This window comes from Lissotriton vulgaris, chromosome 5 (assembly GCF_964263255.1).
Source record: "Lissotriton vulgaris chromosome 5, aLisVul1.2, whole genome shotgun sequence".
Classification (NCBI taxonomy): Eukaryota; Metazoa; Chordata; class Amphibia; order Caudata; family Salamandridae; genus Lissotriton; species Lissotriton vulgaris.
Genome location: NC_141693.1, coordinates 131891993 through 131905643, shown reverse-complemented (window position 1 = coordinate 131905643; position 13651 = coordinate 131891993). Strand labels below are relative to the sequence as shown.

General features: G+C 42.3%; 1 protein-coding gene across 3 annotated transcripts in view; it reads left to right on the top strand.

Moving 5' to 3' along the window:
* RXRA (retinoid X receptor alpha) overlaps nt 1-13651 on the top strand; it is a 474620-nt gene that overhangs the window by 231190 nt on the left and 229779 nt on the right. The window lies entirely within an intron of this gene.

Genomic DNA, 13651 nt, shown 5'->3' with positions numbered 1-13651 from the left:
TTTGTGAAAATGTGGTACACGTTTTGTCTTGGTTTAGTCCCACTCCGAGAAACTTTTGCGCCTGTCCCAGCTCTCTGCTCATCCCAACTCCAATGGGATTCAAGAAGATAATTCCTGACAGCAACCTTTCTTTGGGGAAAGAGACCAGATACCGTGTGTGTAATCCATCATCTTGATATTTATTTTCCCCATTTAAGCCAAACAGAAACCAGAACTCTCAGTCAAACCCACACGGGGCATCTTGCTACAAGTTTGACATGAGGCCTGCACTGCATGGGTGGGATTGTTGCGGAACAGAACTTAAAACACAGTCTGAACTGAAACCTAAGAGAATGCTGCATGATTGGAATCAGTAGAAGTGGGGCTGTTTATAGAGGCTGCATCAGGTCCTTGCAGAGGAACATCAGGCGGTGCTCCTGCTCGGGGCTCTGCCATATGTTGGTCTCTACGATAGGAGGTGGACATCTGAAAACTCATGATGCATCAGCTTTAGAGCTGCAGTGTCCTGGAAGAGGGGCATGCAGGGATGGGATAGTAAGGGCAAGTCAGAGCAATGTTTACCTGCACTGGAATGCTGCAAAGGCTTCTGGTACCGTAATGTAACTGGAAAATCCCAATATAGAATTTGCAGTATCCGACTTGGCAGTAGTTGTGGAATTTTTAAGTCCTCTGCTGAAGAAGATGCTGAAGGGCAGATTGTCTGTGCATCACCAGCGCTTGGAAGAGTTCCCAGATTTCAGACATCAATGGAGCCCTGAAGGTTTTCATGGAGGTGCTCAGAGCGAGCTTCCTACTGGTGTTTATGGAGCACATTATGGAAGGTATACCACAGATAATGCGCTCACAGCCCATTCTGAGTGTCCACTGAGGCATCTGTTTAGTGATCTTGGGAGCATGAAGGCATACTTTCCTGTGAAGGTAAAACCTTCTTGAAACATACCTTCTAAACATGTATAAGCATACCCTCTATACATGTATGAATTTACCCTCTAAACATGTATGGGATGTTCAAATTCTATTGATGGAAGGTGCTGTGATTTACACTGACTGGTCTTAGTGTTCTAGGAGAGGAGAAGCCCTTAAAAAGCAGGACGAGATATGGCTCAGACTTCAGTAGTGTATGCATGTGTCCATCGCAGGGCACCCAGAACTGGGATATAGATTTGAATAGGAGTTTTAGATTATTACCAGTAACTTGTATTTCCTTCAATAGGAATCTATTGTGTGGTTTTCACCAGAAAAGTTTCTAACTGTCTATTTTTGAAACGTACAAAAATTCCTCTAAAATCAGCCGAACTACGAATTCCGATTTACTCACCTGTTATCAGAAGGGACCTCAATGCTGCATCTTTCAGCCCACTACTGATCCTGAAAAGTAATTGTTATGTTATGTTATGTTATGTTATTAAAATTTCTATAGCGCACAGCTGCCCCAGCAAAGGGGCGTCCTGGCGCTTTGACAGATGCTGTAACATAACACACAAAAGAAATTAGCTAGGAACTGGAAAGAGGAAAGTTTTGATCGCCTGCCTGAAGGCGAACATATCCTCCAGAGCTCGAATGTGAACTGGGAGCGAGTTCCATAGGCCTGCCGCTAGCACCCTGAAAGAACGGCCACCCATCCTGCTCAACCTAAAGCGTGGACAGACAGCCAGATGAAGCCCCTCAGATCTTAAAGATCTCGACGGCACATAGGGCGTGAGTAGAGTAACAAGTGCCGGAGGCGAAGAAGTTTTCAGAATTTTGAAGGCCAGACACAGCGCCTTGAACATGATTCGCTGTCTGACCGGGAGCCAATGCAAGGCCGTGATGGTACCAGACACTGAACAGTGTCTGGGGAGGCCCACAATGGCTCGTGCCGCGGCGTTTTGTACTCTTTGGAGCCTAGAGGCCTCCGCTTGATTCACCCCTAACAACAGTGAACTGCCGTAGTCCAGCCTAGATAGTATTGAGGCCTGAACTACAAGCTGTCTGGTAGGGGGATCAAAGTACTTCAAGACTGGCCTAATACCACGCAATATTCCGTAGCACGTGGCAGCCACCTTCTTGGTGTGGTCCCTGAAGGTGAGCGCAGAATCCACCCAAACTCCTAGATTTCTCACTCCATCCACTGGAATAGGAGTGACACCAAGCTCCGACGGCCACCACTGGTTACCCCATAGCTCAGCGTGCTTCCCTAGAACCAATACCTCCGTTTTGGTGGCATTCAACTGGAGGCAGTTGGTGCGAAGCCAGCTGGCTACTGCCAAGAGACCCGCACGGAATCTCGGAGCTGCTACCTCGGGGTCTCCGCTAAGTGTCACCGCTAGCTGTGTGTCGTCCGCATATGAGGCCATCGTAAGACCCCACTGTTTGACGACACCAGCCAACGGTTTCACATAGAGGTTAAATATTGTAGGGCTCAACGAAGATCCCTGTGGAACCCCCATCTTCAGGGGGTAAGTGGTGGATTGGCCAGGTGGTATAGCCACTTTAAAAGTACGATCAGCCAGAAAGGACCGAAACCATTGGAGAGCGACATCAGTCACTCCCGCCTCCTGTAGGCGTTGGATAAGTATTTGGTGGGACACAGTATCGAAAGCAGCGCTTAGATCTAATAGTATAAGCGCTGCAGTATGACCTGAGTCAAGTACCTGGCGTAGGTGTTCCAAGATGTAAAGTAGTGCCGTCTCGGTACTGTGTCCTGACCGGAAGCCGTTCTGGCTGGAATCCAAAATCTGGTTGCAAGCCAGATGCTCCGACAGAACCGAGTTGACATGCGCTTCTGTTACTTTGGCGATCCAAGGCAACAGGGAGATAGGTCGGTAATTTTCTGGCAGTCGGGGGTCAGAGTTAGCTTTTTTTAGTATGGGAGTAACCACTGCCTGCTTCCAAGCCGCGGGTACAGTTCCAGAAGACAGAGACATATTAATGAGATCCAGTATGGGGTTTCGACACAGCGGAGAAAGTGTATTAATGAAGGCAGGCTTTAATGGGTCCGCCGGGGAGCCTGATTTGACCCTGAGGCTGAGTCTATCAAAGGCCTCAACCGACAGTTCAGGTAAGATAGCCAAGGGCTCATGATCCGATGTATCAGAAACAGTGGCTTCTCGATCCTGGTGGAGTGTGTCGAACCCGTGGTATATTTTTTCCACTTTCTCCACAAAAAAGGAGGCCAATTTGTCACAGTGTGAATCTGTGCAAATCGCCTCTGATGAGGATCTGTTTTTCATAAGGTCCTTCAGTACCTTGAAAATCAGTTTAGAGCGGTTAGTACTGGTGGCAAATTCCTGGGCGTAGAATGCAGCTCTAGCTCTGCAAATAGCTCTGTGGTAAAGTTTCACCTCAGTGAAATACCGGATTTTCAGAGCAGGGTCATATGATCGTCTCCATTCCCGCTCTGTTTTACGGCAGGATTTTTTCAATTCTGCCAGCGACTCGTTATACCAGGGACTAGGTGTTTTTGTCCGGCCTTTCGCCCATCGTAAAGGTATCAGAGAGTCCAAGGCGTCGGTGATCCACATGCAGAACTGTTGGTAGCCTTGTTCCACATTAGTGAAATTGTTCAGAGGTTTCCGCTCTAATGTACCGTAGAACTCTTCCAGCGTAAGTTTGTGCCACGGCCTTTTGAGGGTTAGCCTTTCCCTGGATATAAAAGGATTGTCATGGACCGGGCAGAGCGCCTCTACTAGTAGATGATCAGTCCACCCTATCCTCCTTGGATCTGACACCCTTAACCCGTCAAGTGTGGAGAAGAAGGGGTCAAGGATATGGCCTCCAACGTGGGTTGGACGGGTGACAAGCTGAGTAAGTTGGAGAGCTTCCAAGTCGGCCAACAGGGAGCTCACAGTAGTGGATGACCCATTATCAAAATGGATGTTAAGGTCACCCAAGATGTTAAAATTGGCACAGCCCAATGCTATAGGACTGACCATATCGGCCAATGCGGATCTAAATACCGAGTCATTGCCGGGGGGGCGGTAGACCAGCAGCCCGCTGAAGGTGAACTGATGGGAGAAGGCGATTTTGAAAATAGCGCTTTCACATGCGGGTAGTCCTGATGGCTTCCATTCTGCTGGGAAGCAGGATTTGACAGCCATAGCAATGCCACCACCTCTTGTGGTCCTATTAGAGGTGAAGATGGTGTAGTTCTGGGGGAATGCCAGGTTCAGTATGGCAGAGTCAGAGTCCTGGAGCCAGGTTTCTGTCATTAAGAAAACATCGGGGTCCTCTTTATCTATCAGGTCATAGATGGACAGGTGGTGCTTTACAAGAGATCTCACGTTAAGGCACCAAATACGGAGATCTCGCGATACAGCACGAGGCCGTGCGACAGGGACGATGTTTTCCAAGGATCGTATTTTGGTTGGGCTCTTAAGAGACCAGCCTTCACAGGCGCAGCTTACAGTAACTTGAATTTCCTTCTATAGGCTAACATTGACTGGTTTCACTTGGAAATTCTTCTAAGTGTGGAGTTTTGGAACTTTAAAAAATTGCTCTAAAATCAGTCGAACTACGAATTCCGATTTACTCACCTGTTATCAGGAGAGACCTCAGTGCTGCATCTTTCAGCTCACTACTGTTCCTGAAAAGTAATTTTAACCGTACTTACCAGTACCTTGAATTTCCTTCCCTAGGATATCATTGCCTTCTATATAAAATATATATAAATTAAAAAAATATAAAATAAAATAAAAAATATTACAATTTCAATATTTAAAAAAAAAATTCAATTTATATTAAAAATATGTAATGCAATTTAAAAAATAAAATATCTAAAAATAAATACTTTAAAACAATGTAGTAAATCAGTATAAAAAATGACAATACATTTAAAAATAATCATTTACAAAACCTTTGATATTCACTGAAAAAACCATAGGTTTCAGTCACGTTATAGTTAGGAGTTAGCATTTAAAAAACCTTAGAAATTCACTGAAAAACATAGGTTTCACACATGTTATAGTTAGCTGGACATTTCACTCATACAAAATCATTGAAATTCCTCCTTTTTAGTTAGTTCAGCTAACTATAACTTGCGCGCTCGCAATGCACTGCTGATGACGTCACATATTACATCACTGATGACCTTGTATCTGAGTGCACATATATTAGCTTAGACATAAGACAGCTACACATGTGTTCAGACTTTACTGCTACTATATTACAATTGATTAAGAATGGTGGGTGACCCAATATACCCTTGCAGGCTCGGGCAGGAGATGTAAACTTGAAAATACCAGCAAGGGAATTTGTTTTGGTCAAACAATTTACAGAGGTCAGATTGAAGAAATTACAAATATCAATTTATCTGATTTAACCACATTGGGATCTGTGCGTCATTTATCTGAAACAACCTTATTGTGAGTATTAAAATCAAATGAGAAAGCAGCAACACGGGTAATCTTTATATCAAAAGATTCTTTTATATATGTAAAAAATTAATTCAAAGGGTACAAATCATTTCGAAGATTAAATCAAAATCGGAAATTCAAATGTCAAAGGGATAAATAAATTGTCCTATCAAACATCTGAATAGAAAGTCCAATCAAATTATATTAATGACAAATGACTCCTATAGTTCTTATAGTGAAAGCCAAAAGCGTCGTTAATAACCAGCCAAGAGATGGACTTTACTGTTCACGTTTCGGTCTTATGTTGTTTACTCGCAAGACCTTCTTTAGGACAACATATGTTTGTAACGGTGACCCCTTTTAGAGACTATTAATGGCAGGAATTACAGGGATTGATGTAGTGCAAGTCATTACGGTTTTTTAAAAGGAAAGAAATTTGTCTTGATTGGAATCCCAAAGGTCTGAGTAGAATGAGATTTTGGCCGACCTGGTTTCCTGAGTCATCTGGTATCGCGTCTTCCAGACTGAGGCTTTTGAAGAAACGGCTTCCTTAAGTTTAAGTAATATTCCTTCTCTTATGTATTTAAATCTACAAAGAGTGCTCGAGTCAACGTTCGAGAGGCAGTCGGGTATGCTGGTATTTTCAAGTTTACATTACGCTACTATATTACAGCCTGGATCGAGGGAGTGAGACCAAGTTCCTTATTCAGAACAGAATGCTTAGATGATTGAAAAGAGAATCAGAAAGACATATAACTAAGCAATTTACCGTAGCATACAGGGTTGAATGACAAATGTCGCTCATGATGTCACGAGATTGATAGGTGTTTCAAGCACACAAATAGGTGGATCAAACTTGTACACGTAATGGGTATAGCTTTATATTTGTTCTCCTTTTGTACCACCCCAATAAGCATTACGTATTTTACATTTAAAAAAAAAAAAGAATTCTGCAATAAATTAGGACTGTCATGGAGGTTGAAAAGGCACAATCGAATGCAGATTTTGTTCACGAAACTCATGGAGATAGAACTGAATTAGTAAAAAAGAAACAGACATGACAGGGGCTCGTGCTGGTTGTGCAATATTGATGACTTATAGTCAATTTGAAAGGACATGCAAGGGTTTTATTATGCTTAGCCGTGGCATAAATCACTATAATGACAGGATTAAATGTACTCCTGAAATTGGGCCAGGACCCGTTAATGTTTTGGTTACAAATGTAAAGTAGAAGAATGGCTTATTTTAGATTGATTGCAATACTTAGGCCAGTGACGAGGATAACTTTTCATTAGCCACAAGCCTCCTTCCCAGGGGCACCACTGTGAGTTCACTCTTCAGCCAGCTCCCTAGACATAAGAGTAATGTTCCAGAAGGGCAGAATGCAGCAGTTCTTTGGCAAAAGAGGCATTGACCTTGTGTAACCTTCACAGTCAATATGGAAAGTGACAGATGGGCAGATCCCTTTTCAATAGCCCATGACCACTGACCAAGAGAAAGGCAGATCTGCTTCTGTTTTTATTGAGCCTGCTTCTGTGCATGTCATTATTTGTATTTATTTATAAAGTTTTGTATAGCGCAAACATGACCTAAACGGTATCAGAGCGCTATACAATTAGGGTAGGTAGGATACAGTAGTGGGAAAAGATCATGTGTTACATATATGTGCATAGCATGTTAATTATTTATTGAGGGGCGATGAATCATGCTGTTTTTGGCAGTACTGTCACCATCTCTGCACTTTGTTTACAAAAGACGAATGTCCAAATTAAGAATAAAATGCCATGTACTACTTCATTCATGCTGACACACGTTGAGTTTGTTTCCTCTATGACATCATCTTGGGGTACGTTTGGCGTACCTTGAAGTGAAATCCTCTTATTGTCCAATTAGGATACCAGCTTTTGAGCTGGGGCGTGAAAGACTAGGAAGAGGTGACCATGCACGAAGGTTAGAATAAAGGCAGTTTGGTCAATTATTCTCCTAAATTGTATTGTCCTTCAGGCCGTAAATGAAGACAAGGATTTATTTCACCGTCTAACTATTTCAGTTTGATGTGTGTATTCAGGAGAAGACGACTTTTGATTTGACACATTCTGAAGATCCAGTGGTTTGCATTTCTCAGGATTGAATCCACAGATGTTTTATTCTTGTCATTCAGATAATTCCTCTTTCTGTAATTATCACTCCTTTTTGGCAAGGGGTTTGTGTGCTTATTAGTATTATTAATAGCCCATTTTCATTGTTAAGTCATGCTAAAAGTCCAGATTTTATTCAAAATTTTTACTGGGCCCATTTCCTCTAATGCTAGCACCCTGACCCTTGATGCCCGTCCAGTTGCTGGTACTACCATCTATCTCCGCGGTATATAGCTTTCACTATGACTCTTCAAAACTCACCTGCCACCTAATTTGAGAAAACAGTAGGTGGTGCTTACCCCCGGGGATTGCCATGAACAAATATGGCTCTTGTATTTTATATATGGTGCAGAATACTTTTGACATGCACATTTACTTGGACTTGTAGATAATTTAACAAAACAGATTTTATTTTCCTAATCTCTAACCTATTTTATTGTTTTATTTAATTATTTATTCAAAGAGTTTTGTATAGCGCTGGCTAGACCAGAATGTATCAGAGCGCTTTACATGAGAATCAACAAAGTAACAGAAAAAGATCAACAATTACACAATGCATCAAAAAATAGGCAATACATTAGGAGGAGAAAGGAGAGAGAAAAGTGGTGGAGGGGGCAGGGGAGGTGAGAAAAGGAGGATAAGGGAAGAGACAACAAGGAGAGACGAAAGGAAGTCTGTTTAAAGACGACTGGGTAGGTGACGACCAAGGAGGGAATCCACGGCCCATCTCCCCTATAGCTAAACCACGTTGCTCCATCGGGCATCAGACAAAATAGTTCAGTCTCAATACATTGAGACAGGAGAGAAGGAGAGACATAAATAGAGGGAGGATGCGGGAAGAGACGACAGGAGAGACGAAAGGAAGTCTGTCTAAAGACCGACTGGGTAGGTGACGTCCAAGGAGGGAATCCCCGAACTGTCTCCCCTATAGCAAAACCAGGTAGCTCCATCGGGCATCAGACAAAATAGTTCAGTCTCAATACATTGAGAGAAGGAGAGACATAAATAGAGGGAGGATGCACGAAGAGACGACAGGAGCGACGAAAGGAAGTCTGTCTAAAGACCGACTGGGTAGGTGACGTCCAAGGAGGGAATCCCCAAACTGTCTCCCCTATAGCTAAACCAGGTAGCTCCATCGGGCATCAGACAAAATAGCTAGATCTCAATTGACGAGGGAAAATTCACAGATAAACAGGGTGGGAACTAAGGGCCAGGACTGGTGAGGGCAAAGGTCAGTAGCAGGAAAGTGGAGAAGAGTAGAGCGGGTAGGGGGTAGGTGGAGGAGTGAGATAAGGTCAGGAGAGACGCAGGAGGGTTTGTTGCGGCTGTCATTTTAGGCAGGTACAGGCAGTATTTATGGAGCGATCACTGTGTGGGGTGACGGTATCGGAGAGCACCCAAAGGTGACTGCGGGCCACTATATGAGTGTCAGGCTTGGCATGCCAGGCGTAGCATCACAGCTTATATTCGTGTCACCCTGGCACCAATGGAAAACAGAGCTGTTCTTGAGGAATCTCATGTGAGCCGCAGCCCAGGTGCCTCAGAGGGTAGAACCACCTTACGGGTAGCAAGGTCTGTTGTCCCCACCTCCGCTTTCACCGCTTCTCACTGCTCAGAGCTGTAAATGGAGATCAGCCCCAGGAATAGTACTACCTTCAAAGTATCAGGCATAGGTCCCAGCGGCCATGTTAAAGTCATTCATTCCCAAATGGTCTTCTGGTGGACAAGGATGAAAACAGAATCTTACTCATTTTCATGTATGATGTGAAATACAGATAAAGTGTGCTTTGGGCGCGCCTCCTTCAGCCATTAGCTTCTTTGTCTCAGAACCCTATAAACATTGGATTAAGACATTGTCAATCACATCTTGAGTCAGCCCATTAGTGTTTGTTTTGTCTCACTTTACCTTTCTGCTTTCTTTGGGCTGCATGCAGAACTACTTTACATCCGAAAAGCATGTTCAACCATCACACATTCAATATTTCTTCTGAAAACTACAGTCACTCAACACGCATTCAACAAAAAGACTCCTCTCTCCTCCTACCCTATGGCTTCCGCTTCCTGTCTGTAGGCCCTACATCTCTGCTGTAATACCCTTTCAAATACGATAAGAAGGGGTAACCCAATAGACCCTTGTAGGCTTGGGCAGTGAACAATGTAAGGTAAAGGGTGTCTACAAGGGATTTAGTTGATTCAATAGCTTCATTTATTTATAAGCATTAGTTCTGGAGTATGTTGTGATCAATCTTACTCAGGCGTGTCAACAACACATCTATAAAGATTTGACATTCAATTGAGCAAAGGGAAAAGAACACACGGAAATCCTAGTATATATGAAAATATAGATTATTTTATATTTAAAAAATCAATTGAAGGGGAACAGACAAGTGATTTGATCACCCACAGAAATGTCATGAACAGATATATGGAAAAATCAACAAATCAATTCATAACAAACATAATCTCCAATCATTGAGGGAAGAGCAACTGAAACCAACTGCTGGTAAAGAGAAGCTCTTGAGAACACAAATGTCTTTATTCTATTTCTATTCAAGTATACAATTTTAATAAAAATGGACTCGAAGTGCTTGTACAACTATCCATTTTAATTTTGTTGATTAAGAATGGTCTTGTGGAAGGTTCTTTCCTCCCAGAGCTCTTGTTGTACTTGTTTTGCTAATGTGCCTCGCAGGGGAGTTTAGCTCCCCAGCGGGGGGCGTGCATCATATGGGGGGCATGGACCTCTAACTCTTGGACAGCTAGGGTGGCACACCGAGTGGAGCGCATTCTTTATGCCTGCTTGTGTGGGCAGTTTCTATCATCGAGTAGGATAAAGGAACATGGGACCAACTTCTGGAGTTCAAAACTGGTTCGTTTGAGGCGCTTGGGCAGGACGTCATCTTGAATGATGAGAGATATCTCTCTGCTCAGGTGTAGGTTACCCTAAGCAGGTGGGTGCATGTAGTCATATGTACCGTAGAAGCCGGCACATGGTAGCTCCAGTGGGCAGGTAGTTCAGGTTCATAGGTTAGTGTAGATTTTACACCCTTAGTCCTCAGATGTTAATAGAACCTTATGGTAGGAAGAAATTTGTATATCGCTGGCATCCGGTTAGTATGGGCTCGGAGCGCTGTATGACATCAGACAAGCGGAAGAAACAACTGTTTACCTCTTCTGAACGATGGGAGGACTTCTAGAATCTTCACTGGTTCGCAGATGGCGTCTCCCATGCAAATACACGAAGGCGGTGTCTTACAGCATTGTTTTTTTTTGCATCTGGTTCAAGCGCTTTTGCCAATGCTTTGCTTCACCCATTTTTAGCACTATACAAAAATGGGGCAGACAAAGTCAAGTTCACTTTCAGAGGGCGCCCTATCCTCAGCTGCTGCAGCCGCCGCGTATCTGCCTTGTTGGCTAAACAACATGGAGTATTTTGCACACTTTGGTAACAACAAACATTGGCCCGGGGCATGCACACTATACTCCGTTCAGTTTATGAAACAACTGCCAAGAACGGAGAAATTATATTTTCAAAATAAATAACGGAGTAAAAGCATTGCATATCTTTATTTTTGTGCAGATGTAAAAGATTCTACATCACCAATCAGTTGCATCCATGCACTTTACAGACATACACATATATACTTATTTTATTTATTTAATTGTGGGTTTTATATGGTGCGAACTAGATGCATAATAATTATGTGTGTGTGTGTAAATAGTTGACTAGACATACGTGAAGATATATACATATGTATAGGTATATGCAGATATTTTTTGTGTACTTTGGGTTGCTGTGTGATTCTTTGATGCATTTTTCAGTAATTATTTTGCCTTCACTTCACTGGGATTTATTTTCTGTCTGTTTACAAGTTGCTGTTTATAAGTGTTTAGGTGATATTGTAACATTGCAGGTCTTCAACACAAATAATAATACAAAAAAATGCATAGAGTTGGGGAAAGGCTTGCTAAAAAAATAGAAAAAAATACACTATTAAAATAGCCACATCACTGCATGTTTTTTAAATGTAAACTTTTTATTGAAGGCACATGGCTGCCATGTTTAGACTTTTCAAAAAGGAGGGAGAAGAAGGATATGGCTAGGTTTAACCTCCTAAGTTTAAAGTACAACACAACGATCTATATATGACGGACCGTGGAAACCCAGCCAGAAAAGGTTTTAAGGTTTTCCCAGATTTTGGGTGTACCTTTTCAGAAAAGAAAAATTATTTTCTTGAGTCCCCTCACTCACCCAGGGTTGCCCCTAGGTGACATGCTTCATCAATGGGGCCATCCCAAGCATCTACTGCTTGTGGCGTGCTGCGACTTGCGAAAGAGACGTAGGAGCACTGATTTGTGGAACTATGTGTGGTGCAGTGTATGGTGGAGTGGTGAATTGTGATAGTAGAAATACCTAACTAGTGAGCTAAAGTTTTATTCTTGCTTCTAGCTGGTTCAATAAAAGGGGGTAGATAAAAGGAAAAATAACATTTATGTGGTTATGATGCCTAATATCCTGTCAATGTTTCAAGGTGTCCCCTACACCTTTTCTTCAGGACAACATGAGGGCCAGCCCCATGTGTACCACTCCTGTGTACAAACCTAAATTAAGGTGATGAAAAATATATTTTAGAAAGAAAACACACCTAAAGTTTTTTTTTCTTTAGTTAGCATAACAGTGACATCACAGGAAGAAATGTCACATACACTTTTAGCCTTATAATGGAATTAGAAAAATGACATCACACCATGTTACCTAGTGAGGAGAAAATGTCTAGGTTGGGTCTTTTCACAGGACAGTGCATCTCCTTGTTGTCTGAATAACCCCTCTGTAGAGCAGGTGGGCTGTCTTTGAGACACCTGGCCAGGACTGTTCTTGTTCTGTCAGTGATCACCTAAGCTGGTCGGATTCTCTGAGACCTGGTCGCTCTCAGACTTTGCATACTTGCATCTTTTTAAATTCGTTTTATTGATTTTGAAGAACTAAACAGTTATGAACTATGACATGAATAAGAATAAAAACATGTCCAGAATTTGTCTTAGTAGATTTAATTAGCCCTGACACATCCATAATTAACACTATCATTTATTATTGGTGTTAGTGGCATTGCGTTGACTTCTACATCAGTGATATTTGTAATAGTACATATTCAAGTTTTGTGCTTCTCAAATTGTCATGGTCCCCCTGAATTTGATCAACTGCCCCATAGTTTGCCATGTTTTTGGGGACATCCCCATGCTTCATAAATGGGTTTCTCCAGGGTCCATCTCATGTCCATCTAGGCTTCCATTTACTATCTCTCTCTAACACGTGACCAGACACAACCTTAGGACTGTCTTTTTGCAATGAGTGAAACCCTTGTCATCCACTATATTAAAATGAGCCTTTTTGGGTGAGGTTTATAGGATGACTCAGGTTCGCATATATGTCAGAATGTTAGAAAGTGAACTACACATCCCAGAATGCAGCATGTGGTTGGATGCAAGCTAGACATGGCTTTTTGGTGCTAATGCTGATAGTGAAAGGGACGTAGATGCACTCCTTCAGGTTCAGCCGCACCGGGTCCCATGTGGAGTAAATATTCTACTGCAAATGCCAATAAATCATTTTACCAGGCATGGGGATGCCCCAAGGCCCAGGGCTCCCTTGCTACACCTCTGAAAGCTGATGCACACGCAGCCCTATTATTTCACTGCAAGTAATATAGACTTATTTCAGGGAAAATGCACGTGGTTGCCTATTTACTGCCATCTGCGAGGGACCCTCATTTAGGTGAAAAAGTCTCCTTTCTGTCACTTTCTAAAGGAATAACACACACTAGGCTTTATCATGTAAGACGAGCGTCTGTCAAAACCCCCTCTTTCCTGTGCTTTATTCCTTACAATCCTTTTTTTATGTTTAATAAGCTTTATTGGTCATAAAATATCAATACAATACAACATAGGCCTAAAGGATAACAATGTAAAGGATAAATTGTAAGCAAACTAAAGTAGGCAACAAAAGCAGAGTAGTAACCTGTTTACATTTTTAGGGATAATATGGGAAAGGAGAAGGGAGGGTGGGAAAGCAGGGGTTGAAAAATATATTTTACAAACAGTGACTAAATAGTGATAGTATTATGCTCAAGAAACCTTAAGCTATAATGAACAGGTTAACTACTAATTAAAATTCTGCCAAAT